The following is a 24,745-nucleotide window of genomic DNA, read 5'->3' on the forward strand; positions in this document are numbered from 1 at the left end:
ATGAATGTGTGCTGTATGCCCTAGAGAACATACATTAGATGGTATGAATTGGTGCTGTATGGCCTAGAGAACAGCACTACATCTGATAGGTATGGAATGGCTGTATGCCCCTAGGAGAAGCACTACTCTGATAGGTATGAATGGGTGCTGTATGCCCCTAGAGAAGCACTACATCTGAAGGTATGAATGGTGGTGTATGCCCTAGTAGAAACTTACATCTGATGTAGAATGGTGCGTATGCCCCTAGAGAAGCACTACATCTGATAGTATGAAGTCTGTATCGCTAGAGAAACATTACATCTGATAGGTATGATGGTGCTGTATGCCCTAGAGAACACTACATCCTGATATGTATGAATGTGCTGTATTGCCCTAGAGAAACCTACATCTGATAGGTATAATGGTGTGTATGCCCTAGAGAAACACTACATCTGATAGGTATGAATGTGCTGTATGCCTAAGAGAACATTACATTGATACGGTACTGAAATGGTGCTGTAATGCCCCTAGCGAAGCACTACATTGAATAGTATGAATTGGTGCTAGTATCCCTAGAGAAGCATTACATCTGATAGGTAAGAATGGTGCTGTATGCCCCTAGAGAATCATTACATCTGATAGTATGAATGGCTGCTAATGCCTAGAGAAGCACTACATCTGATAAGGATAGAATGGTCGCGTATTGCCCCCTAGAATTACATCTGATAGGTATGAATGGTGCGTATGCCCTAGAGAAGCATTACATCTGATAGGTATGATGGGCTGTATGCCCGTATGAGAGCATACATCTGAAAGGTATATGGAATCTGATGTATGCATGGTAGTGCCCTAAGATAAGTCATTAACATCTGATAGGTGATGAATGGTGCTGGTATGCCCCTAGAGAAGATTACATCTGATAGTATGAATGGTGCTGTATGCTAGAAAGCACAATCTGATTAGTTGAAGGTGCTGTAGCCCTAGAGAAACACCTACTCTGATAGGTATGAAGGTGCTGTAGCCCTAGAGAAACATACATTGATACATGAATGGGCTGTAGCCCTAGAGAAGCACTACATTGATAGGTATGAATGGTGCTGTATGCCCTAGAGAAGCATTACATCTGATAGGTATGAATGGTCTGTATGCCCCTAGAGAAGCACTCAGTCTGATAGGTATAATGGTGCTGTAAATGTAGTGTGTGTGGTGATAGTCAATCAGATAGCACCTCTCGTTTTATCTCTCTCTTTCATTCTCTCTCCCTCGCGGAAGAGCTACAGCGAGAGAATATGGATAGAGTCAGTCACACATCAGTAGATTTGAACTCATCTGGGGAGAGAGAGAGAGAGAGAGTGAGAGAGAGAGAGAGAGAGAGAGAGAGAGAGAGAGAGAGAGAGAGAGAGAGAGAGAGAAGAAGAAAAGAGAGAAAGAGAGATAAGAGAGAAAGAGAGAAAACTTCCTGGACAAAATGTTTCCCTGCAATAGCGAATGTGTAAATTTAGCAGTAGAAATCCTGAAAAGTATATTTAACATAGCACCTTTTTTTTTTTAATAAGAAAATTAGTAGCAATGAGAAAATGGTTTGATGAAGAGCGCAAAAACCTAAGAAATACCAGAACGCAGGCCTTTCCTATGGGGAATCAGTACAGAAACACACTACGAAAAAAGAAGGAACAGCATGTCTGAACACAGCTCAATAACCACGTTTCCATTCACAGAGTTTATGTGAGTAAAGTCATACCCTTTTATTAAAATAAAATAAATCACGACAGCTGTGATGGAGACAGGAATTTCCGGTACAATTTTATACATGCCTACAGATAATTTGTTCGTTCGACATGGTAAGGATCTTTTTGAGTCTGTAAAATTAATAACGCACGAAATGGCGGTGGAAATGCCTTTATGCACAGATATTGATATAATAACCATCATTTTGAAGTAAACTTGAAATCACGCGATAATATGCTGTGTGGGTCCTCCCACTACCACTCGGGAAACCAGTTAGTTTATTAGGCTACAGATTATTTATAATTTATGATGAACTTCACAGGGTGGTGAAAGGTGATGAGCTGGATGCTCCTTTTTATCAATATCTAGGGTCTTATTCTGGTGACACGATGACCGATGCTGTTTGACTAATACAAATATTCTCTCTCTTCCTACCCATAATAATGTAATTATCATGTAGACTAGACAACCAGCACTGTATCTGTGAGACGTTGGCTAGAGCGCACAGGCCAAGACCAGAGGAGGCACATTTCATATTTAGCGCAACAGTTTCCGTGTCAAAACGGAAGTTTAAAATGAGATGGAAACACATTGAACTTTCGATTTTTATTCGGTAAATGAAAACTTAAGCGGAAAAGTTAATTGTCTGCACGTCTTTCATCACGCAACAATATCCTCAACAAGTCCGTTTGGTGGGAACAGCAGTCTTTATCCAGATTTTAGAATACTTGCATGGAAATCTGTTGCCGTGGAAACCTTAGCTAGAGAGATGGAAGATTCCAGAGTATCAAGTCACTTCTGTAAAACAGTGAATAAACAACAACATAAAGAGTTCTCTATACAAAATGGAGATGTATGTATGGATAAACCACTTCTCCAACCTTTTCGACCAGATAACAAAGAACCTAGAGCTAAAATATATTATACATGATCATTTACTAAACTTAGAATCAACTATTAAAGATTACCAGAATGCAATGGATTCTCCAATTACATTGAATGAACTACTGGACAAAATACAAACCCAAAAAGGCCTGTGGTGTTGATGGCATCTTAAATGAAATTATAAAATATACAGACCACAAATTCAACTTGGTAATATACAAACTCTTCACTATTATCCTCAGCTCTGGCATCTTCCCCGATATTTGGAACCAAGGACTGATCTCCCCAAYTCACAAAAATGGAGATGAATTTGACCCCAATAACTACAGTGGAATCTGTGTCAACAATAACCTCAGGGAAACCTTCTGCAGTATCATCAACAGCAGACTCCAACATTTCTCCAGTGAAAACAAATGTCAAATTGGCTTCTTACCAGAATACCGTATGACAGACCATGTATTCACCCGGCAAACCTTAATTAAAAAACAAACAATCCTAAACAAACCAAAGTATTCTCATGCTTTGTTGATTTAAAAAAAGCTTTTGATTCAATTTGGCATGAGGTTCTGCTGTATAAACTGATGGAAAGCGGTATTGGGGAAGGGGGGGGGAAATCAATGTCCACAAACAATAAGTGTAAAAATTGGCAATAAACACAGAAGTATTCCATCAGAGCCGGGGGATGTATCAGGAATGCATCTTGAGCCCCACCCTCTTCAACATATATATACCAACTAATTGGCGAGGGCACTAGAACAGTCTGCAGCACCCGGCCTCACCCTACTAGAATCCTAAGTCAAATGTCTACTGTTTGCTGATGATCTGGTGCTTCTGTCCCCAACCAAGGAGGGCCTACAGCAGCACCTAGATCTTCTGCGCAGATTCTGCCAGACCTGGGCACAGACAGTAAGGTCCAGATACCAGGACCACAAACATAAATTCTATCTAGACACTGTTGCCCTAGAGCACACAAATAATTACACCTACCTCGGCCTAAACATCAGCGCCACAGGTAACTTCCACAAGGCTGTGAACAATCTGAGAGACAAGGCAAGAGGGCCCTTCTACGCCGTCAAAAGGAACATCAAATTAGAAATCCCAGTTAGGATCTGGCTAAAAATACACTATATATACAAAAGCATGTGGACACGCGTTAAAATTAGTGGATTCGGCTATTTCAGCCACACCCGTTGATAACAGGTGTATAAAATCGAGCACACAGCCATGCAATCTCCATAGACAAACACTGGCAGTAGAATAGCCTTACTGAAGAGCTCAGTGACTTTCAACGTGGCACCGTCATAGGATGCCACCTTTCCAACAAGTCAGTACTTCAAATTTATGGCCTGCTAGAACTGCCCCGGTCAGCGGTGAGTGCTGTTATTGTGAAGTGGAAACATCTGTTGTAAAAAATGGTCTGTCCTCGGTTGCAATACTCAATACCGAGTTCCAAACTGCCTCTGGAAGCAACGTCAGCACAAGAACTGTTCGTCGGGAGCTTCATGAAATGGGTTTCCATGGCCAAGTCATGACGCAATGCTGAGCGTCGGCTGGAGTGGTGTAAAGCTCACCTTCATTGGACTCTGGAGAAGTGGAAACGCGTTCTCTGTAGTGATGAATCACGCTTCACCATCTGGCAGCCTGACGGACGAATCTGGGTTTAGTAGATGCCAGGAGAACACTACCTGCCCTGATGCATAGTGCCAACTGTAAAGTTTGGTGGAGGAGGAATAATGGTCTGGGGCTGTTTTTCATGGTTCGGGCCCCTTTAGTTCCAGTGAAGGGAAATCTTAACGCTACAACATACAATGACATTCTAGACGATTCTGTCCCAACTTTGTGGCAAAAGTTTGGGGAAGATTTGTACAGGGTAAAAGGGATCTTGAAGAAGGAAAGCTATCACTCCATTTTGCAACAGCTAGCTAGCTGGCTACAGTAGGACCGCTTTGTAGGCTATAACTCAACTGACTTACACGCTGTTTAGCTAAGTGAATAAAATCTCATTAGCTAGCTATCTCGATGTTGTCATTGTAAATTAAAAACAGTCTCCAAATGGTTTTGTAGATAATGGCCATGGAAGAGGGTGACATGGCAGCTCCGGCTGTCAGTGAAGGGAGAGTGTAGACTACTGGACAGGAGAGTGTAGACTACTGGACAGGACAGTGTAGGCTACTGGACAGGACAGGACAGGAGACTGTAGGCTACTGGACAGGACAGTGTAGGCTACTGGACAGGATAGGAGAGTGTAGGCTACTGGACAGGACAGGACAGGAGACTGTAGGCTACTGGACAGGACAGTGTAGGCTACTGGAGACAGAGACAAGGAGAGTGTGACTACTGGACAGGAGAGGAGAAGTGTAGGCTAGGAGAGTGTAGGCTACTGGACAGGACAGGAGAGTGTAGACTACTGGATAGGACAGGAGAGTGTAGGCTACTGGACAGGACAGGAGAGTGTAGGCTACTGGACAGGACAGGAGAGTGTAGGCTACTGGACAGGACAGGAGAGTGTAGGCTACTGGACAGGACAGGTCATTTTGAGGGAGAACATTATGAAAAGAACCTCCTGTTCCAGTCCCAAGAGGGGAAAACTTTGAGGACAGAAAGACAATAGCAACATAATATTCAGTGCTGTCGATTTTGAGTATAATGAAGTCTGTTTCTTTGTGTTGTTTTTTGTCCTCGGATATGGAAATCTATTAAAGCCTGTTTACAGATGAAGAGAGAGGTCCTAATGAACGTCCCCAAGAGACTAAGGGTATATCCTGTATGTCACGGGTTAAATGTGTAGGCCAACCTATGGTAGCAAATGTTGTATACAACGACACAGTTAAACCATCACACACAATGTACAAAGCATTAAGAACACCTTTCTAATGGTGAGTTGCACCTCCCCCCTTTGTCCTGAGAACAGTCTCAATTCGTCTGGGGGGGGGGGGGCATGGACTCTACAAGGTGTGGAAAGCGTTCCACAGGGATGCTCACCCAGTAGATCAGGGGTCAGATTGGCCACCACTGGTAATGGGGTTTTGTTTGTTTTGTTTACCTGAAGTAATGTTGTAGTAATAATAGCCTACTTGTTACGACTCAATTATCTAGTGTTGTTTTACAAACCGGTTAGATTATTTTGTAAAATTTTAAGTGTTGAATTCTTTGAAGTGAAGTGTTTAAACTTGTTTTAATTGTTAAACTATTCTTCAAAATGAACTAGTGTCAATGTTGATGAAACACATATCACATTCCCGCACTAAAGAGAGGAAGGGGTTCTGTGTTTTATTCTCAAATTAACATTTCCTTTTTGGGTCTACTTTTTAGTTTTTATTTGATTGTCACACTCTCTCTCTCAGTAAGTCAACTATGTGAAACCATTTGGCAGCTTATCATATGGAATACATCACCATAGACCAGCCATAGACCTACAGTATGATGGCATTGCTGGCATTGCTAGCATCTGAAGCAGAGAAGAGCTCAACTCACACAGTGTTTACATGTTGAGCTCTATGTTCTCAGTGTAAAATGATACCAGTAGATAATATATACGAGTCAGACCATATACCAGATTGTGTACACACCTTTTAAATGCTGACATATGAAATAGTATAGTGCAAATCCAACCCTTGTAATGTAGAGACAGTATGAAAATTAGGCTACAGGAGATGAGGATTAAAATGTAACATTTTACGAGGTTCATTTTGAATTTGAATTCATTTTGGCAACGTTGCTTGCAAAATGGTTGCAGTTGTTCCCATAGATAGACAGTACATAGTGGCTCTATGTGTCACTGACCCTGGATAACCTAGTGACTGGGCTAACACTGCTAACCTTTTAGGTCAATATGCTGTTTTTATTAACATTTTATTTGGTTTATAATAGAAATTGAACTAGCTAGTAGTAGTTTACAAGGTATGCTGACTTTTCTTAAAAACGAACATCATCATGGCTAGCTCCTTGTTCCTCATGCTAGCTCCTTGTTCCTCATGCTAGCTCCTCGTTCCTCATGCTAGCTCCTCGTTCCTCATGGCTAGCTCCTTGTTCCTCATACTAGCTCCTCGTTCCTCATGGCTAGCTCCTCGTTCCTCATGGCTAGCTCCTCGTTCCTCATGGCTAGCTCCTCGTTCCTCATGGCTAGCTCCTCGTCCTCTATGGCTAGCTCCTGTTCCTCATGGCTAGGGCTCCCGTTCGTTCCTCATGCTAGCTCCTGTTCCATCGCCTCATTGCTAGCTCCTTTGTCCTCATGGCTAGCTCCTTCGTTCCTCTGGCTCCATGCCTTCCTTGTTCCTCATGGCTAGTCCTCGTTCCTCATGGCTAGCTCCTTTCGTTCCCTCAATGGCTAGCTCCTTGTTCCTCGATGGCTAGCACCTCCCGTTCCTCATGGCTTAGCTCCTGTTCCTCAGGGCTGCACCTCGTTCCTCATGGCTAGCTCCTCGTTCCTCATGGCTAGCTCCTCGTTCCTCATGGCTAGCTCCTCGTTCCTCATGGCTAGCTCCTTGTTCCTCATGCTAACCTTTACCATTTCAGATGTTCATATGGCCAGCATGTCTCCCCTCTTACTGCAGCTTTACCTCATCTCAAAATAACAGAAATGCTGTGAAATGTTTTGTCACCAGTGTTCGTTTTGTTGACATGTTTCATCCTCAGTGTTACTCCTCCGGCATTAATCTGGTGAGCATCTTCGGAGCTCCGCCCAACCAAGGCATTTGATTAGTTTGACGTGTCGCGAGGCGTCAATTTACACCGGGGTTCCCGACCCCTCTTTAACTGATTTCTGACATGGAACTTTCCCAGGCTTACCCGGTTGCCGTGACGAGGCTACCTTGCCCTAAACAAAGTACATTGTGGCAGAACACCTGACCACTGTGACGAACCCAAAACTAGGAAAAGCCTCGACTATGTACAGACTCAGTGAGCATCAAATCAAAGTTTATTTGTCACGTGCGCTGAATACAACAGGTGTAGTAGACCTTACAGTGAAATGCTCACTTACAAGCTCTAACCAATAGTGCAAAAAATGTATTAGGTGAACAATAGGTAGGTAAAGAAATAAAACAGTAAAAAGACAGGCTATATACAGTAGAGAGGCTACATACAGTAGAGAGGCTATATACAGTAGAGAGGCTATATACAGTAGAGGCTATATACAGTAGAGAGGCTATATACAGTAGCGAGGCTATAAAAGTAGCAAGGCTATATACAGACACCGGTTAGTCAGGCTGATTGAGGTAGTATGTACATGTAGATATGGTTAAAGTGACTATGCATATATGATGAACAGAGAGTAGCAGCAGAGTAAAAGAGGGGTTGGTGGGTGGTGGGACACAATGCAGATAGCCCAGTTAGCCACTGTGTGGGAGCACTGGTCGGTCGGCCCAATTGAGGTAGTATGTACATGAATGTATAGTTAAAGAGCATAGCCTTGCTATTGAGAGAGGTGACATTAGGCAGACCTGGCTCTCAAGAGAAGACTATGTGAACACTGCCCACAAAATGAGGTGGAAACGGAGCTGCACTTCCTAACCTCCTGCCCAATGTATGACCATATTAGAGACACATATTTCCATCAGATGACACAAATCCACAAAGAATTCAAACACAAATAACATTTTCACAAACTAGATTTATTTTACTGCTATTCAAATATTTTAAATGTTATTCTCTTGAAACTTGTTGTGTGTGTAATGTTTACTGTTAATGTCTGATTCTTTTTGTCTTTAATTCACTTGTTTTATTGGTTGTTTTAGTTTTTCACTACAGTGGGGGAGAAAGGGAGAGAGAGAGAGGGAGAGGGAGGGAGAAAGGGAGAGAGAAAGGGAGAGGGAGAGTGAGGGAGAAAGGGAGAGGAGGAAACGGGAAGGGATGGGAGAAGGAGGGAGAGAGGGAGAGGAAAGGGAGAGGGAGAGGGAGAGAAAAGGGAGAATAAAGGGAGAGGGAGGGAGAAAGGAGAGGAGGGAGAAAGGAGCGGGAGGGAGAGGGAGAGAGAAAGGGGAGAGGCGAGAGAGAAAGAGAGAGAAATGGAGAGGGAGGAGAAGGAGAGGGGAAGAGAAAGGGAGAGGGAGATTATTTTCATTGTCACGAAGCTAAATTGGGGCAGGGGTAAGTCCAAATTGGTGCAAGAGGATGAAGGAGTTGGTCATCATCAACAACTATAATCCACAACCAGCAGTTATCAGACATAGGATATGGAGATAATGTTCCATATGGGGTAACTACTATCTAGCATAGAGATAATGGATTCTCTGGGTTCCTATGGGTAACTACTTCTAGCATAGAGAAAATGGATTTCTCTGGGTTCCTATGGGGTAACTACATATAACTAGATTAGAGAAGATGATTTCTCTGGGTTCCTAATGGGGTAACTACTGATCTAGCATTAGAGAGAATGATATCTGTGACGGTTTCTATGTGTTAACTACTATCTTAGCTCTGGTTTGGTTAGGTTCCTTTATGAAAAGCAAACTCACAAAACTATTTGAAGATCATCTGGAAAATGCCGTGTGGGTCTGTACACATTGCAACCACGTCACAGTTCAGTTCCTGGACTGAAACAAGCAATTACCATTCATTATATCTAGGATTACTGGCTGAGCCGAAGACAGAATCTTATAGTGAACATTCTACGGTACTTTGGCAGACAAACCAGAATCTATAGTGTGAACATTTCCAGGTTTACTGCAAGAGCCAAGAACAGATATCGTGAGTTTAGAGTGCACACGAGAACTGATAGTACATTCCATGAGTACTCGGCAGTCAGACCAAACAGAATCTATAGTTAGAACATTTCCAGAGTATGAGAGCCAAAACGAATCTACTATGGTAAACATTCTGAAGTACTGGCAGAGCCAAACAAATTATAGTGAACATTCTTGAGTATGGCAGAGCAAAACAGAATCTATATGTGAAATTTTAGAGGTACTGGCAGAGCAAACAGAATCTCTAAGTCGAACATTCTCAGAGTTATTGGCAGAGCCGATAAACCAGAATCTATAAGTGAACATTCCAGAGTAACTGGTAGCCAAACGAATCTATAGTGAACATTCCAGAAGAGGCCTACGAGCCAAAGACATTCTATAGTGAAACATTTCCAAAGTATCGGCCATTGACAGACAAATCTATAGTGAACATATCCAGAGTATGGCAGAGCCAAAAGAATCTATAGTGAACATTCTCTAGAGTACTGGCAGAGCAAACATACATCTATAGTGAACGCATTACTAAGAGTAATGCAGGAGCAAACAGAATCTATAGTGAACTCACAGAGTTTACTTGGCAGAAGCAAGACGATAATCTAAGTGAAATTCCAAGAGTACTGGCAGAGCCAAACAGAATCTAAAAGTGAACATTCCAGAAGTAATGGCTAGAGCCAAACATAATCTATAGTGAACATTCCAGAGTACTGGCTGAGCCAAACATAATCTATAGTGAAACATTCCTAGGTACTGGTGAGCCCAAACATCATATTTAAGTGAACATTCCAGATTCTGGCAGAGCCAAACAAATCTATAGTGAACATTCTAGGTACTGGCAGAGCCAAACATAATCTATAGTGAACATTCTAGAGTTACTGGCAGTAGCCAAACAAATCTATAGGAACATACCAGATACTGGCAGAGCCAACATAATCTATAGTGAACATTCTAGAGTACTGGCAGAGCCAAACAGAATCTATAGTGAACATTCCAGAGTACTGGCAGAGCCAAACATAATCTATAGTGAACATTCTAGAGTACTGGCAGAGCCAAACAGAATCTATAGTGAACATTCTAAGTACTGGCTGAGCCAAACATAATTATAGTGAATTATTCTAGGTACTGCAGAGCCAAACATAATCTATAGTGAACATACCAGAGAGTACTGCAGAGCCAAACAGAATCTATAGTGAACATTCAGAGTACTGGCAGAGCCAAACATAATCTATAGTGAACAATACCAGAGTACTGGCAGAGCCAAACATAATCTATAGTGAACATACCAGAGTACTGGCAGAGCCAAACATAATCTATAGTGAACATTCCAGAGTACTGGCAGAGCCAAATAGAATCTATAGTGAACATACCAGAGTACTGCAGAGCCAAACATAATCTATAGTGAACTTCAGGTACTGGCAGACCAAATAGAATCTATAGTGAACATTCTAGATACTGGCAGAGCCAAATAATCTATATGAACATTCTAGAGTACTGCAGAGCCAACAGAATCTATAGTGAACGCTTCTAGAATACTGGCAGATAGAATATTCTAGAGCAGAGGTTCCCAAATTGTGGGGTGCGCCAAATTGTGGGGGGGTGTAGAAAAATGTGTAGATTTGCAGGAAATTTGCTTTAAAATGACACACAAAAAAAAGTATCTATCCCATGCCAAAATGTATAGGATTGCAGGAAGTTAGCTTTAAACCTGTGAAATGTTCTCTGCCAACAAATAGGGGTGTGAACAGTTTGTATCATTAATTAACAGTGGCCATAGAGATAGACGTGGCGTACGGGGGGGGGGGGGGGAGGGGGGCTTAAGAGATGCGCAGTAGGGAACTGTACAGAGACAGAGTTTGGTAGTTTTAACAGACAGGGCAATATATCTAGGAGTTCACTGTAACAGTTGGAACAGAGTGACCCTAACAGAGTGACCCTAGCGAAATGCATCAGACCTTCACCAAGAACCTTCCATTTCACAGATTCAAATTCTAAACTTTCAACTTTTTTTCCATTCAGTGCCTCACAATTCCATAAAAGGTCTTTATACGGGAACTTGTTAACACAGTTTAGGTAACATGAGTTTTAAAGTCAGAAAACAAAACCCTTACCTGGTGAAGATGGGAGAAACGCTCCTCCCTTCAGGAGGTTGTAGAATGAAAGGTTAGAGAGTTGCTCCTGCATGTATCTGTCAGTAAATACCAGCTAGTCAGGAGGGTGCCTCTCTCTTCTCTTTACTCGTCAGTAATATACCAGCTAGTCAGGAGGTGCTCTCTCTCTCTACTGTCAGTAAATACCAGCTAGTCAGGAGGGTGCTCTCTCTCTTTCTCTACTGTCAGTAAATACCAGCTAGTCAGGGAGGGTGCTCTCTCTCTCTACTGTCAGTAAATACCAGCTAGTCAGGAGGGTGCTCTCTCTCTCTCTCTACTGTCAGTAAATACCAGCTACTCAGGAGGGTGCTCTCTCTCTCTACTGTCAGTAAATACCAGCTAGTCAGGAGGGTGCTCTCTCTCTACTGTCAGTAAATACCAGCTACTCAGGAGGGTGCTCCTGTGAGGTAAGGGCAACCAGAAGCCTGTCAGTCCGTGGGATGGTTTCTCTCCAGAGTTGAATATATTTCAGATGAAGGGGTCCTCTCTCTGCTAGCTGGAGGAAGACAGGGACACACTGACTACACCTTTCTCTCTCTCTCTCTCTCTCTCAATGCACCTCCTCTCCCAGCGATGCCAAGCAAAACTCTGGGACTAACCCTGAGTCTCTACTGTTTAGAGCTGGGAAAAAGGTTGGGTGGGGTACTGGCAGGGAAGGTTGAGGAGGGTGGAGAGCACGGTGTGTACGTGCGATGGGGGAGTTGGATAAATAATTTGGGTGGAGTCTTTCTTTGATGACAACCCCAATACAGAGATCTTCAACAGATCTTAAAGAGTCTAGATTAGATTAAAGAGTCTAGAGATTACACATCCTGCCAATGGTTGCATTATTCAGTTATAGTTTCTCCCAGTTCTTTTTTTTTTTATGTAATAAACATTCTCAGAGACCACCCCATGACTTAGTTTAAGTTCCCAGCATTTAGACATTTTCCACTGTCTACCTTCTCTCCTCCTCTTTCCACTGCTCCTCCTCCTCCTCTCCGCAACTCTCTAAACCCCGCAGGCACACCAACCATCACCCCCAGCGCAATGTTTCCACTACCACCGGCGCCTCCTGCTGGCTCTCAGCTACATTACATCCTTCCTTCCCCTCCAAAAATCGACACCTCTTCTGTCATCGTTACTCATCCAAAATGGTATGTAGGATGCCCTGAATGTTCCACAATAAATAGAAGTAAGCAAGGCCCAGAGTTTTTCCAGTTGCCCAGAGTTTTTCCTGGTCAAATCACATGAGTGAAAAACCTTTTACATCAACAAACACAAGGCACTGTAATAGAAGCACTAGAAGCATCACAAAAACATCCTGTGGCGTTCTGCATTAGAATCGAATAGCCCCCCGCGATATGCAACTTTCCAGGGAAGTCAGGAACCAATATACACAGACAGTTAAGGAAAGCAAAGGCTAGCTTTTTCAAACATTAATGTGCATCCTGTAGTACTAACTCAAAAAAGTTCTGGGACATTGTAAAGTCCATAGAGAATAAGAGCACCTCCACCCAGCTGTCCAGTGCACTGAGGCTAGGAAACACTGTCACCACCGATAAATCCATTGAGAATTGAGAATTTCATTAAGCATTTTTCTACGGCTGGCCATGCTTTCCACCTGGCTACCCCTACCCCGGTCAACAGGGGGTTTCTCTGTATATATCAATAATGTCGCTCTCGCTGCTGGTGATTCTCTGATCCACCTCTACGCAGACGACACCATTCTGTATACATCTGGCCCTTCTTTGGACACTGTGTTAACTAACCTCCAGACGAGCTTCAATGTCATACAACTCTCCTTCCGTGGCCTCCAACGGCTCTTAAATACAAGTAAAACTAAACGCCTGCTCTTCAACCGATCGTTGCCCACACCTGCCCGCCCGTCCAGCATCACTACTCTGGACGGTTCTGACTTAGAATATGTGGACAACTACAAATACCTAGGTGTCTGGTTAGACTGTAAACTCTCCCTCCAGACTCACATTAAGCATCTCCAATCCTAAATTAAATCTTGAATTGGCATCCTATTTCGCTACAAAGAATCCTTCATACTGCCAAACATACCCTCGTAAAACTGACTATCCTACCGATCCTCGACTTCGGCGATGTCATTTACAAAATAGCCTCCAACACTCTACTCAGCAAATTGGATGCAGTCTATCACAGTGCCATCCGTTTTGTCACCAAAGCCCCATATACTACCCACCACTGCGACCTGTACTCTCGTTGGCTGGCCCTCGCTTCTTATTCGTCGCCAAACCCACTGGATCCAGGTCATCTATAAGTCTTTGCTAGGTAAAGCCCCGCCTCAGCTCACTGGTCACGATAACAACACCCACCTGTAGCACGCGATCCAGCAGGTATATCTCACTGGTCACCATAGCAGCACCTACTCATACCTGCTGGAGCGCGTGCTACATGTCACTTGACACTCCCAAAGCCAATTCGTCCTTCGGCCGCCTTTCCTTCCAGTTCTCTGCTGCAAATGACTGGAAAGAACTGAAAAAATCACTGAAGCTGGAGACTTATATCTCCCTCACTAACTTTAAGCACCAGCTGTCAGAGCAGCTCACAGATCATTGCACCTGTACATAGCCCATCTGTAAATAGCCCATCCAACTACCTCATCCCCATACTGTTATTTATTTTGCTCCTTTTCACCCCAGTATCTCTACTTGCACATTCATCTTCTGCACATCTATCACTCCAGTGTTAAATTGCTATATTGTAATTATTTAGCCACTATGGCCTATTTATTGCCTTACCTCCCTTATCCTACCTCATTTGCACACACTGTATATAGACTTTTCTATTGTATTATTGACTGTATGTTTTGTTTATTCCATGTGTAACTCTGTTGTTTGTGTCGCAGTTGTAAACGAGAACTTGTTCTCAACTGGCCTACCTGGTTAAATAAAGGTTAAATAAAATAAAAAAACTCTTTTAGAAAAGAAGCAAGGTTTAATTTACAGTTTTACTAAATGTACATTTATTTTTTAAAAAGTTTCATTATACACAATAAATACAATACAAAATTAATCTGTAATAATATACTACCAATTCTCTTCTGGGTTTTTTGTACATTATTTTGTTTGTCCATGTTGCTGTTGCTCTCGCTGCGTTTGGGTTTGACTTCTCCACTGGGCTTTGAAGAGGAGCATGACATGGAGGAGAGAGAGGATGGATGAACAGTGACGGGGGGGGGGGGGGGGGGGGGCGGCGGGGGCGTCTGTGTGTTGACTGAAATGCATCTAACATATTGAACTAGTCAGAAAGACAACATCTTGCCAGGACAACCAGAGACATAGACAACAGAAGAGATGTGTTTTAACATGCAGGCGATTCATCACTACATGTCTTCATCAACACCTCATCAATACAGTAATGGGGTTCCATTTAGAGGCCGACAGCACCACACACAGTCAACCCACAACAGTCAACCCACAACAGTCAGTCAGAGAGCAGTAACAACAGTCAACCAACAACAGTCAGTCAGAGAGCAGTAACAACAGTCAGTCAGAGTCGCCACCTCGCTATTAAAACCAGTCAGATACACCATGAATATGATGATGGACAACAGGAGAAGAGAACAGTTGATCTGGGGGACACATGGACAACAGGAGAAGAGGACAGTTGACCTGGGGGACACATGGACAACAGGAGAAGAGGACAGTTGATCTGGGGGACACATGGACAACAGGAGAAGAGGACAGTTGATCTGGGGAAACATTGACAACAGGAGTAGAGGACAGTTGATCTGGGGGACAACAGGAGAAGAGGACAGTTGATCTGGGGACACATGGACAACAGGAGAAGAGGACAGTTGACCTGGGGGACAACAGGAGAAGAGGACAGTTGATCTGGGGGACACATGGACAACAGGAGAAGAGGACAGTTGATCTGGGGGACAACAGGAGAAGAGGACAGTTGATTCTGGGGGACACATGGACAACAGGAGAAGAGGACAGTTGACCTGGGGGACACATGGACAACAGGAGAAGAGGACAGTTGATCTGGGGGACACATGGACAACAGGAGAAGAGGACAGTTGATCTGGGGGACCATGGACACAGGAGAAGAGGACAGTTGATCTGGGGGGACACATGGACAACAGGGAAGAGGACAGTTGATCTGGGGACACATGGACAACAGGAGAAGAGGACAGTTGATCTGGGGGACACATTGACAACAGGAGAAGAGGACAGTTGATCTGGGGGACACATGGACAACAGGAGAAGAGGACAGTTGTATCTGGGGGACACATGGACAACAGGAGAAGAGGACAGTTGATCTGGGGGACACATGGACAACAGGAGAAGAGGACAGTTATCTGGGGGACACATGGACAACAGGTTAAACCAGAACTCTCTCTTCCTGGTGCGGGTTACCTAGTGACAGCAGGCTGTCTAGGGCGTTCTTACCAGACCTCTCTCTTCCTGGTGCGGGTTAATCTAGTGACAGCAGGCTGTAGGGCGTTCTATACCAGACCTCTCTCTTCCTGGTGCGGGTTTACCTAGTGACAGCAGGCTGTAGGGCGTTCTATACCAGACCTCTCTCTTCCTGGTGCGGGTTACCTAGTGACAGCAGGCTGTAGGGCGTTCTATACCAGACCTCTCTCTTCCTGGTGCGGGTTACTAGTGACAGCAGGCTGTAGGCGTTCTATACCAGACCTCTCTCTTCCTGGTGCGGGTTACCTAGTGACAGCAGGCTGTAGGGCGTTCTATACCAGACCTCTCTCTTCCTGGGTGGGGTTACCTAGTGACGCAGGCTGTAGGGCGTTCTATACCAGACCTCTCTCTTCCTGGGGTGGGTTACCTAGTGACAGCAGGCTGTAGGGCGTTCTATACCAAGACCTCTCTCTTCCTGGTGCGGGTTACCTAGTGACAGCAGGCTGTAGGGCGCTTCTTATACCAGACCTCTCTCTTCTGGTGCGGGTTAATCTAGTGACAGCAGGCTGTAGGGCGTTCTATACCAGACCTCTCTCTTCCTGGTGCGGGTTACCTAGTGACAGCAGGCTGTAGGGCGTTCTATACCAGACCTCTCTCTTCCTGGTGCGGGTTAATCTAGTGACAGCAGGCTGTAGGTTCTATACCAGACCTCTCTCTTCCTGGTGCGGGTTACTAGTGACAGCAGGCTGTAGGGCGTCGTCTCATACCAGACCCTCTCTTCCTGGTGCGGGTTACCTAGTGACAGCAGGCTGTAGGGCGTTCTATACCAGACCTCTCTCTTCCTGGGCGGGTTACCTAGTGACAGCAGGCTGTAGGGCGTTCTATAACCAGACCTTCTTCTCCTGGTGCGGGTTACCTAGTGACAGCAGGCTGTAGGGCGTTCTATACCAGAACCTCTCTTTTCCTGGTGCGGGTTACCTAGTGACAGCAGGCTGTAGGGCGTTCTATACCAGACCTCTCTCTTCCTGGTGCGGGTATACTAGTGACAGCAGGCTGATAGGGCGTTCCTATACCAGACCTCTCTCTTCCTGGGCGGGTTACCTAGTGACAGCAGGCTGTAGGCTTCTATACCAGACCTCTCTCTTCCTGGTGCGGGGTTACCTAGTGACAGCAGGCTGTAGGGCGTTCTATACCAGACCTCTCTCTCCTGGTGCGGGTTACCTAGTACAGCAGCTGTAGGGCGTTCTATACCGAGACTCTCTCTTCCTGGTGCGGGTTACCTAGTGACAGCAGGCTGTAGGGCGTTCTATACCAGACCTCTCTCTTCCTGGTGCGGGTTACCTAGTGACAGCAGGCTGTAGGGCGTTCTATACCAGACCCTCTCTCTTCCTGGTTGCGGGTTTACCTAGGTGACAGCAGGCTGTAGGGCGTTCTATACCAGACCTCTCTCTTCCTGGTGCGGGTTACCTAGTGACAGCAGGCTGTAGGGAGAGTCCCCTCAGTAGTGTTCAGTAGGACACACCGTAGTAAAACCGTTTGCAACAGAAAACAAAAATCTGTGTACTTATTGGACTAGTTTGTGTAGTTTCAGAATTCTTTTCACCCGTTTCATACCTCGTCAACATGACCAAAGTGTTATTATTAACCAGGAAACAGACAGACAGACAGACAGACGAGCAGACAGACATAACATGATGAACTAAGGAATGTAATGGAATACAGCGTGTGAATGAAAAACCTCAAGACTAATTACTCTAATGACTGAGCGTGGTTGAGAGAGCAGAGGAGACTTCCAGAGTAAAGCATGATACCTTTTTACAGAGAGAGAGAGTCGTCACCATCCACCCATCCATGGTGTGACTGAGAGCATTGGGTCATGTTGTAAAGTAGACAACATTCAGATGGACAAACAGTTGATCAAAGCACAGTGAGACTTCTCTGTGAACCTCTCCTCCTCTTCAGTCTCTACTGTCCCGTGTGTGTGTGTGTGTGTGTGTGTGTGTGTGTGTTATCTGCCTTGAGTCTGTGGCACCAGGCCGCCATTGCGTCCTCTGCCTCCAACCTGAGAAGAGGAGGAGGATGAGGAAGAGGAGGAGACTGAGGGTCTGTGTGTGTTTGAGGAGGACTGGGGGCCCGTGGCGCGCTGACTGTGGTGTGGCTTGGCGGAGGCCCCTTTGGCCCCGCGTGGCGTGGGTCCCTGGGCTTGGCCCTGCAGGTTGAGGATGGAGTCGATGGCACACTGCAGGTGCTCGTTAAGAGACTCATCGTGTGGCGGGGAACCGGAGGAGAAGGAGGCGTTGTCCATGTCAGGGGAGTCCGACTTACAGCGCTTAGCAGGAAGTGATGAGTCTCTGTAACAGGAAGCATCTGACGGCGTGGACGGGGGCCCAGGGGCATGCTGGTCCATTCTGAACGTTCCGCTCCCTGACCTCTGATGGTTTTTACTGCTCACCCTTTTACACCTCCCCACGTCCGCCCCTCTGTCCCCCTCACTGTCTCTGGATCTGTCCGAGAGGTGAGGGTTTGTGTTTTTGATGCCACGGTACAACACCTCCATTTGCTCCAGACCTTGCACTAAGCCAGGGGAGGAGGCGGTGGAGTTCCCCAGCCTCGGGGCCTCTCGGCTGGGCTCTGTGTAGGGGTGGGAGCCCGCCTCCCTGGAGCTGCCTCCTCTCTTCTCCAACTTCACGTTGGCGATCACTGTCCGCTCCGAGAGGGCAGAGGGTGAGAAGGAGGGCGGTGGGAGGGGAGATTTGGGGGGTGAGGGGGAGGGACGGGGGTACGGGACACTGTCTCCTCCTCCTCCCGGAACGCCCGGTCGGACGCGCGGGCTGATGTTCTCCCGGTAAGTCTTCCGTAGCGGTAGGCGGCAAGTGGTCTGAGGAGGCGTGACCGTGGAGGCGGGGTTACGCTCGACTCCACCCACATTGTGATGTTCTAACGTTCCGTTCATCTGAGCAGTGGAGGAGGACGAGGATGGTGTTGTCGTTGATGATGAAGACCAAGGGTGATAGGAAGAGGAGGATGAGGGTGGGGGGGCTGTGACTCTCTGGAGGGGGCTGGGGGTCGCCTGTGTGGTTGCTATGGAGACCGTTGCCGAGGAAGTGGCATTACAGGTAGGGGGCGGAGTCCTAATGACAGTAGTTATAGAAGGAGGCGTGGCCAGTGCTGCTACGGCTCGGGCTTTTGGGTGTGTCAGTACTGATTGGGCCTGGGTGGTAGGGTGTGTCAGTACTGATTGGGGTTGGGTGGTAGGCTGTGTCAGTGCTGATTGGGCCTGGGTGGTAGGGTGTGTCAGTACTGATTGGGGCTGGGTGGTAGGCTGTGTCAGTACTGATTGGGCCTGGGTGGTAGGTTTGAGCTTCAAGCCGATGCGTGGGCGGGCGCGTTAATCTTGCTGGTAAGTGTTACTGGTCCATCGGGGAAGAGAATCCCATCATCTTCATCAGCTGCGACGAGAGGAGGGACGGGTAGGAGAAGTTGGAGGATAGGAAGGGGCGGCTACGGAGGAGTTGGAGGAGGGAGCGGCGGAAAAGACCGTGGCTGAAGGCAGGAGCTGGTGACTTGGGGTGTCGCGATGTCTGCCTAACCCCTGACCCCGACCTAGCTACAGGAACTGGGGAGCTGGACCAGAGACAGAAGACGCGCCCCGCCTCCCCTTTGCTTTATCACCAAGCTTGGTGAGGGGGAAGTGGGCGCGAAGTGTTGAGCTGCGATGGGTGGGTGGAGCTTTTATCTGCCAGCCTGCCCGCCAGATTACACTACTCCACACGGCGCTGGCGGCTTCAGCCGACACAAAAAGACTGGGGCTGGGGCATCTGGCAGATCCACTCTCCGCCTCGCAGCATCTTCGAGTTGCCACATACTCCTCTGGAGAGGAGAGACAGAGAGAGAGAGACAGAGAGACAGAGAGACAAGAGAGACAGAGAGACAGAGAGACAGAGAGACAGAGAGAGCAGAGAGAGAGAGAGAGGCATGAGAGAGAGAGAGCTAGAGTAGAGAAAGAAGGAGGAGGAAAAGAAGAGGACGAGATGAGAGAGAAGCAAGAAGAGAGGAAGGAGAGAGAGAAGAGAGAGAGAAGAGAGCGAGAGAGAGAGACGAGAGAGAAGACAGAGAAACAGAAAGAGGCGAGACAGAGAGAGACAGAGAGAGAGAGACAGATGCTTATAAGATGAGGCAGAGATGAGAGACCTAACACAAGACAAATCTACTCCAATATACAAACTGATTAGCTATATGCTGCTCTGGCTCCTGTACACAAGAGGACAGACTGCACCAATAGAGAAACGTTACAGAGCTTCTCCTTTGCTGATCTCTGTTTCAATTTGTCAAGTCTCTCACTCACCAAGAGGTTGATCACCTCAAGACATCTACCAGGGGATTAACACTGTCATGACATTGGCCTGGGGGTAGGTTTATGACAGTCATGAATACCACCCCCCCCCCCCCTTTTCTCTCTCCCTACTATAACTGATGTGACAATTTGAAAATCCTGGTTAACGTAGAGATTCTGGGAAGCATCAGAAGGTGGGGGGAAATGAACTATATTCTTGGTAATCCGACCAGTTTGAACATATTGGAGTTGGTACTTAATGAATTTATGTCAGTTCGGTTGCTCATCTGAGGACATTCTCATCAATAGACAGGATGACATAAACTCTAGCAGTGGAAAGTCTTACACAATTAGAGTTATCAATTCAACATGGAAATTGTTGGGCAGATTTAAATGTTTGAATATAAAATTATTGGTTGAAAAGATTAAATGCTAAATTTTAGCTCCAAATAGAGAGTTTGGGTTTCATATAAGGTTAGGGCTCATGCTCAATCAGTGGCCCGCCCCTGTGAAGAGACATGGCGTTATAAACTATGAACACACCCTTCAGCTCCCTCCACTATATAAAGCCTTTGACGAAAATAGTAATCCGTATCCTCGAGGATGTGAGGCGAACGAGTCCATAACATTAAACGGGGGGGAAGAGGGAGGACTAACATGTCAACTGTTCGCGGTAACATTAGGATGACAGATCCGATGTCAGAATGGTTCAGTATAATAATACAGAACAGAAGCCAACCATCAGCAATGAACTTTGGTTGCGAATGGTATGAACTTTGAACTCTTATTCGCTACAGAATGCTGATACCTTCTCTAGTCGTTGAGTTAGGCAGCGGCTGGCCTGGCAAACGTGGCCTAGGAAAAGAACGGACAGAGTATCTGTTTCCGGTCCGCTAGGGACGTTTCCTTTATGACGTTAATTTTGTAATCAAGGTATTGAATTTCATTCTGTGTATATGCTTATTCTGTAGTGATTAGTTAGGTATTTAGTAATAAATAATATAACCTGCAATGTTTGTATTTCTGATTCAACTTGTTAGCCAGGGTTTCGTGAAGATAACCAAGAATTTACAACTTTCAGATGAGACTAAATAAGGTGACGATTAATATTGACTGCTATTGATGAAAATATTACTAGGTCTTTCAGAGTTTTATTCGGAGATAACAGCTCTATAAATATTATTTCGTGTGTAGCCCGACTCTCTAGTTAATTACATTTACATGATTAGCTCAATCAGGTAATATTAATTAGTACGGAGAAAGGATTTTATAGAATAGCATGTCATATCACTTAATCCGGCATAGCTAAAGACACGACAACACATCCACCAAGACATTGACCAGGGATAACACATCTCCAGGATAACACAGTCTACCAGGGATAACACATCTACCAGGATAACACATCCACCAGGGATAAACACATTCTAACCAAGACATTGACCACGGATAACACATCCACCAGGGATAACACATCTACCAAGACATTGACCAGGATAACACATCCACCAGGGATAACACATCCACCAAGACATTGACCAGGGATAACACATTCCACCAGGGATAACACATCTCACCAGGATAACACATCCACCAGGGATAACACATCTACCAAGACATTGACCAGGGATAACACATCCACCAGGGATAACACATCTACCAGGGATAAACACATCCACCAGGGATAACACATCTACCAGGGATAACACATCTACCAGGGATAACACATCTACCAGGGATAACACATCTACCAGGGATAACACATCCACCAGGGATAATAACACATCTACCAGGGATAACACATCTTACCAGGGATAACACATCCACCAGGGATAACACATCTACCAGACATTGACCAGGATAACACATCCACCAGGGAATAACACATCCACCAGGGATAACACATCCACCAAGACATTGACCAGGGATAAACACATCCACCGAGGATAACACATCCACCAGGGATAACACATCCACCAGGGATAACACATCCAGGGAAACACATCCACCAAGACATTGAACCAGGGAAACACATCTTACCAGGGCAGGATAACACATCTACCAGATAAACACATCTACCAGGATTAACACATCTACCAGGGATAACACATCCACCAGCGGCCAGTACACCAGGGATTAACACATCTACCAAGGGATAACACATCCACCAGGGATAACACATCTACCAAGACATTGACCAGGATAACACATCCACCAGGGATAACACATCCACCAGGGATAACACATCCACCAAGACATTGACCAGGGATAACACATCCACCAGGGATAACACATCCACCAGGATAACACATCCACCAGGGATAACACATCCACCAGCGGATAACACTCCACCAAGACATTGACCAGGGATAACACATCCACAGGGATAACACATCCACCAGGACATTGACAGGATAACACATCCACCAGGAGATAACACATCCACCAGGGATAACAATCTACCAGGGATAACACATCCACCAGGACATTGACCAGGGATAACACATGCACCAAGACATTGACCAGGGATAACACATCCACCAGGGAACACACATCTACCAGGGATAACACATCCACCAGGGATTACACATCCACCAGGATAAACACATCCATCAACATTGACCAGGGATAACACATCCACCAGGGATAAACACATTGACCAGGATAACACATCCACCAGATAACACATCCACCAGGGATAACAATCCACCAAGACATTGACCAGGATAACAATCCACCAGGGATAACACATCCACCAAGACATTGACCAGGATAACACATCACAGGATAACACACTACCAGGTAAAAAAATTAAAAAAACACATCTACCAGGGATAACACATCTACCAGGGATAACACATCCACCAGGGATAACACATTCTACCAGGAGATAACACATCTACCAGGATAACACATCCACCAGGGGATAACACATCTACCAAGACATGACCAGGATAACACATCCACCAGGGATAACACATCCTACCAGGGATAACACATCCACAAGACATTGACCAGGATAACACATCCACCAGGGATAACACATCCACCAGGATAACACATCCACCAAGACATTGACCAGGGATAACACATCCACCAGGGATAACACATCCACCAGGACATTGACCAGGGATAACACATCCACCAGGGATAACACATCCACCAGGGATAACACATCTTACCAGGGATAACACATCCACCAGGACATTGACCAGGATAACACATGCACCAAGACATTGACCAGGGATAACACATCCACCAGGGATAACAATCTACCAGGATAACACATCCACCAGGGATTACACATCCACCAGGGATAACACATCCATCAAGACATTGCAGGGATAACACATCACCACCAGGGATAACACATTGACCAGGATAACACATCCACCAGGGATAACACATCCACCAGGGATAACAGATCCACCAAGACATTGACCAGGGATAACACATCCACCAGGGATAACACATCCACCAAGACAATTGACCAGGGATAACACACCACCAGGGATAACACATCCACCAGGACATTGACCAGGGATAACACATCTACCAGGGATAAACACATCCACCAGGAATAACACATCCATCAAGACATTGACCAGGGATAACACATCCACCAGCCGATAACACATCCATGATAAGTATGTATTGATATTTATCTAAAGGCTGTAGCAGGTCTATCCCTGGAAAGGATGGGGTCTTTGCCCAGAGAGTTCTGTGATAACAGTGCATTCGGAAAGTATTCAGCCCCTGGAACTCCCCCCCACATTTTGTTACAGCCTTATTCTAAAATTGATTAGATAGTTTTCCCCCCCCTTCATCAATCTACACACAATACCCCATAAAGGCACCTAAAGGAGTCTCTGACCATGAGAAACAAGATTCTCTGCTCGATGAAACCATTAAGCATGAATACTTCCCAATGTACTGTGGATCCACAGTTACACAACACACACGTTGAAAAGTATTGGAACACCTACTCATTCCAGGGTTTTGCTTTATTTTGACTGTTTTCTACCTTGTAGAATAAAAGTGAAGACATCAAAACTATGAAATAACACATATGGAATTATGTAGTAACCAAAAAGTGTTAAACAAATCAAAATATATTTTATATGAGATTCCTCAAAGTAGCCACCCTTTGCCATGATGACAGCTTTGCACAGTCTTGGCTTTCTCTCAACCAGCTTCATGAGAAATGCTTTTCCAACAGTCTTGAAGGAGTTCCCACATATGCTGACCACTGCTGGCTGCTTTTCCTTCACTCTGCGGTCCAACTCATCCCAAACCATCTCAATTGGGTAGGTCGGGTGATTGCGGAGGCCAGGTCATCTGATGCAGAACTCCATCACTCTCCTCTTTGGTCAAATAGCCCTTACACAGCCTGGAGGTGTGTTGGATCATTGTCCTGTGAAAATAAATGATAGTCCCACTAAGCGCAAACCAGATGGGATGGCGTATCGCTGCAGAATGCTGTGGTAGCCATGCTGGTTAAGTGTGCCTTGAATTCTAAATAAATCACTGACAGTGCCACCAGCCAAGCACCCCGACACCATCACACCTCCTCCATGCTTCACGGTGGAACCACACATGTGGAGATCATCTGTTCACCTA

The 24,745-nt window shown here is 45.5% G+C and overlaps 1 protein-coding gene, 1 long non-coding RNA gene and 1 pseudogene across 2 annotated transcripts in view; all 3 read right to left on the reverse strand.

Moving 5' to 3' along the window:
• Positions 1 to 11,484, reverse strand: part of LOC112080550 (EH domain-containing protein 2) — a 33,904-nt gene extending 22,420 nt beyond the window's left edge. Inside the window, exon 1 of the mRNA XM_024146348.2 lies at positions 11,381 to 11,484. The gene's annotated coding sequence lies outside the window, so the exon portion shown is untranslated. The remainder of the gene's footprint in view (positions 1 to 11,380) is intronic.
• A 2,876-nt stretch (positions 11,485 to 14,360) lies between these two features.
• Positions 14,361 to 16,033, reverse strand: LOC139027442 (uncharacterized). The gene is made up of 2 exons (XR_011479523.1): positions 15,918 to 16,033; positions 14,361 to 15,792 (listed from the first exon to the last, which is right to left on the reverse strand). It is a non-coding gene; the product is annotated as an uncharacterized lncRNA (long non-coding RNA).
• A 1,149-nt stretch (positions 16,034 to 17,182) lies between these two features.
• LOC112080548 (BRD4-interacting chromatin-remodeling complex-associated protein-like) overlaps positions 17,183 to 24,745 on the reverse strand; it is a 29,242-nt pseudogene continuing 21,679 nt past the window's right edge.

Source organism: Salvelinus sp. IW2-2015, unplaced genomic scaffold, assembly GCF_002910315.2.
Source record: "Salvelinus sp. IW2-2015 unplaced genomic scaffold, ASM291031v2 Un_scaffold16372, whole genome shotgun sequence".
NCBI lineage: Eukaryota > Metazoa > Chordata > Actinopteri > Salmoniformes > Salmonidae > Salvelinus > Salvelinus sp. IW2-2015.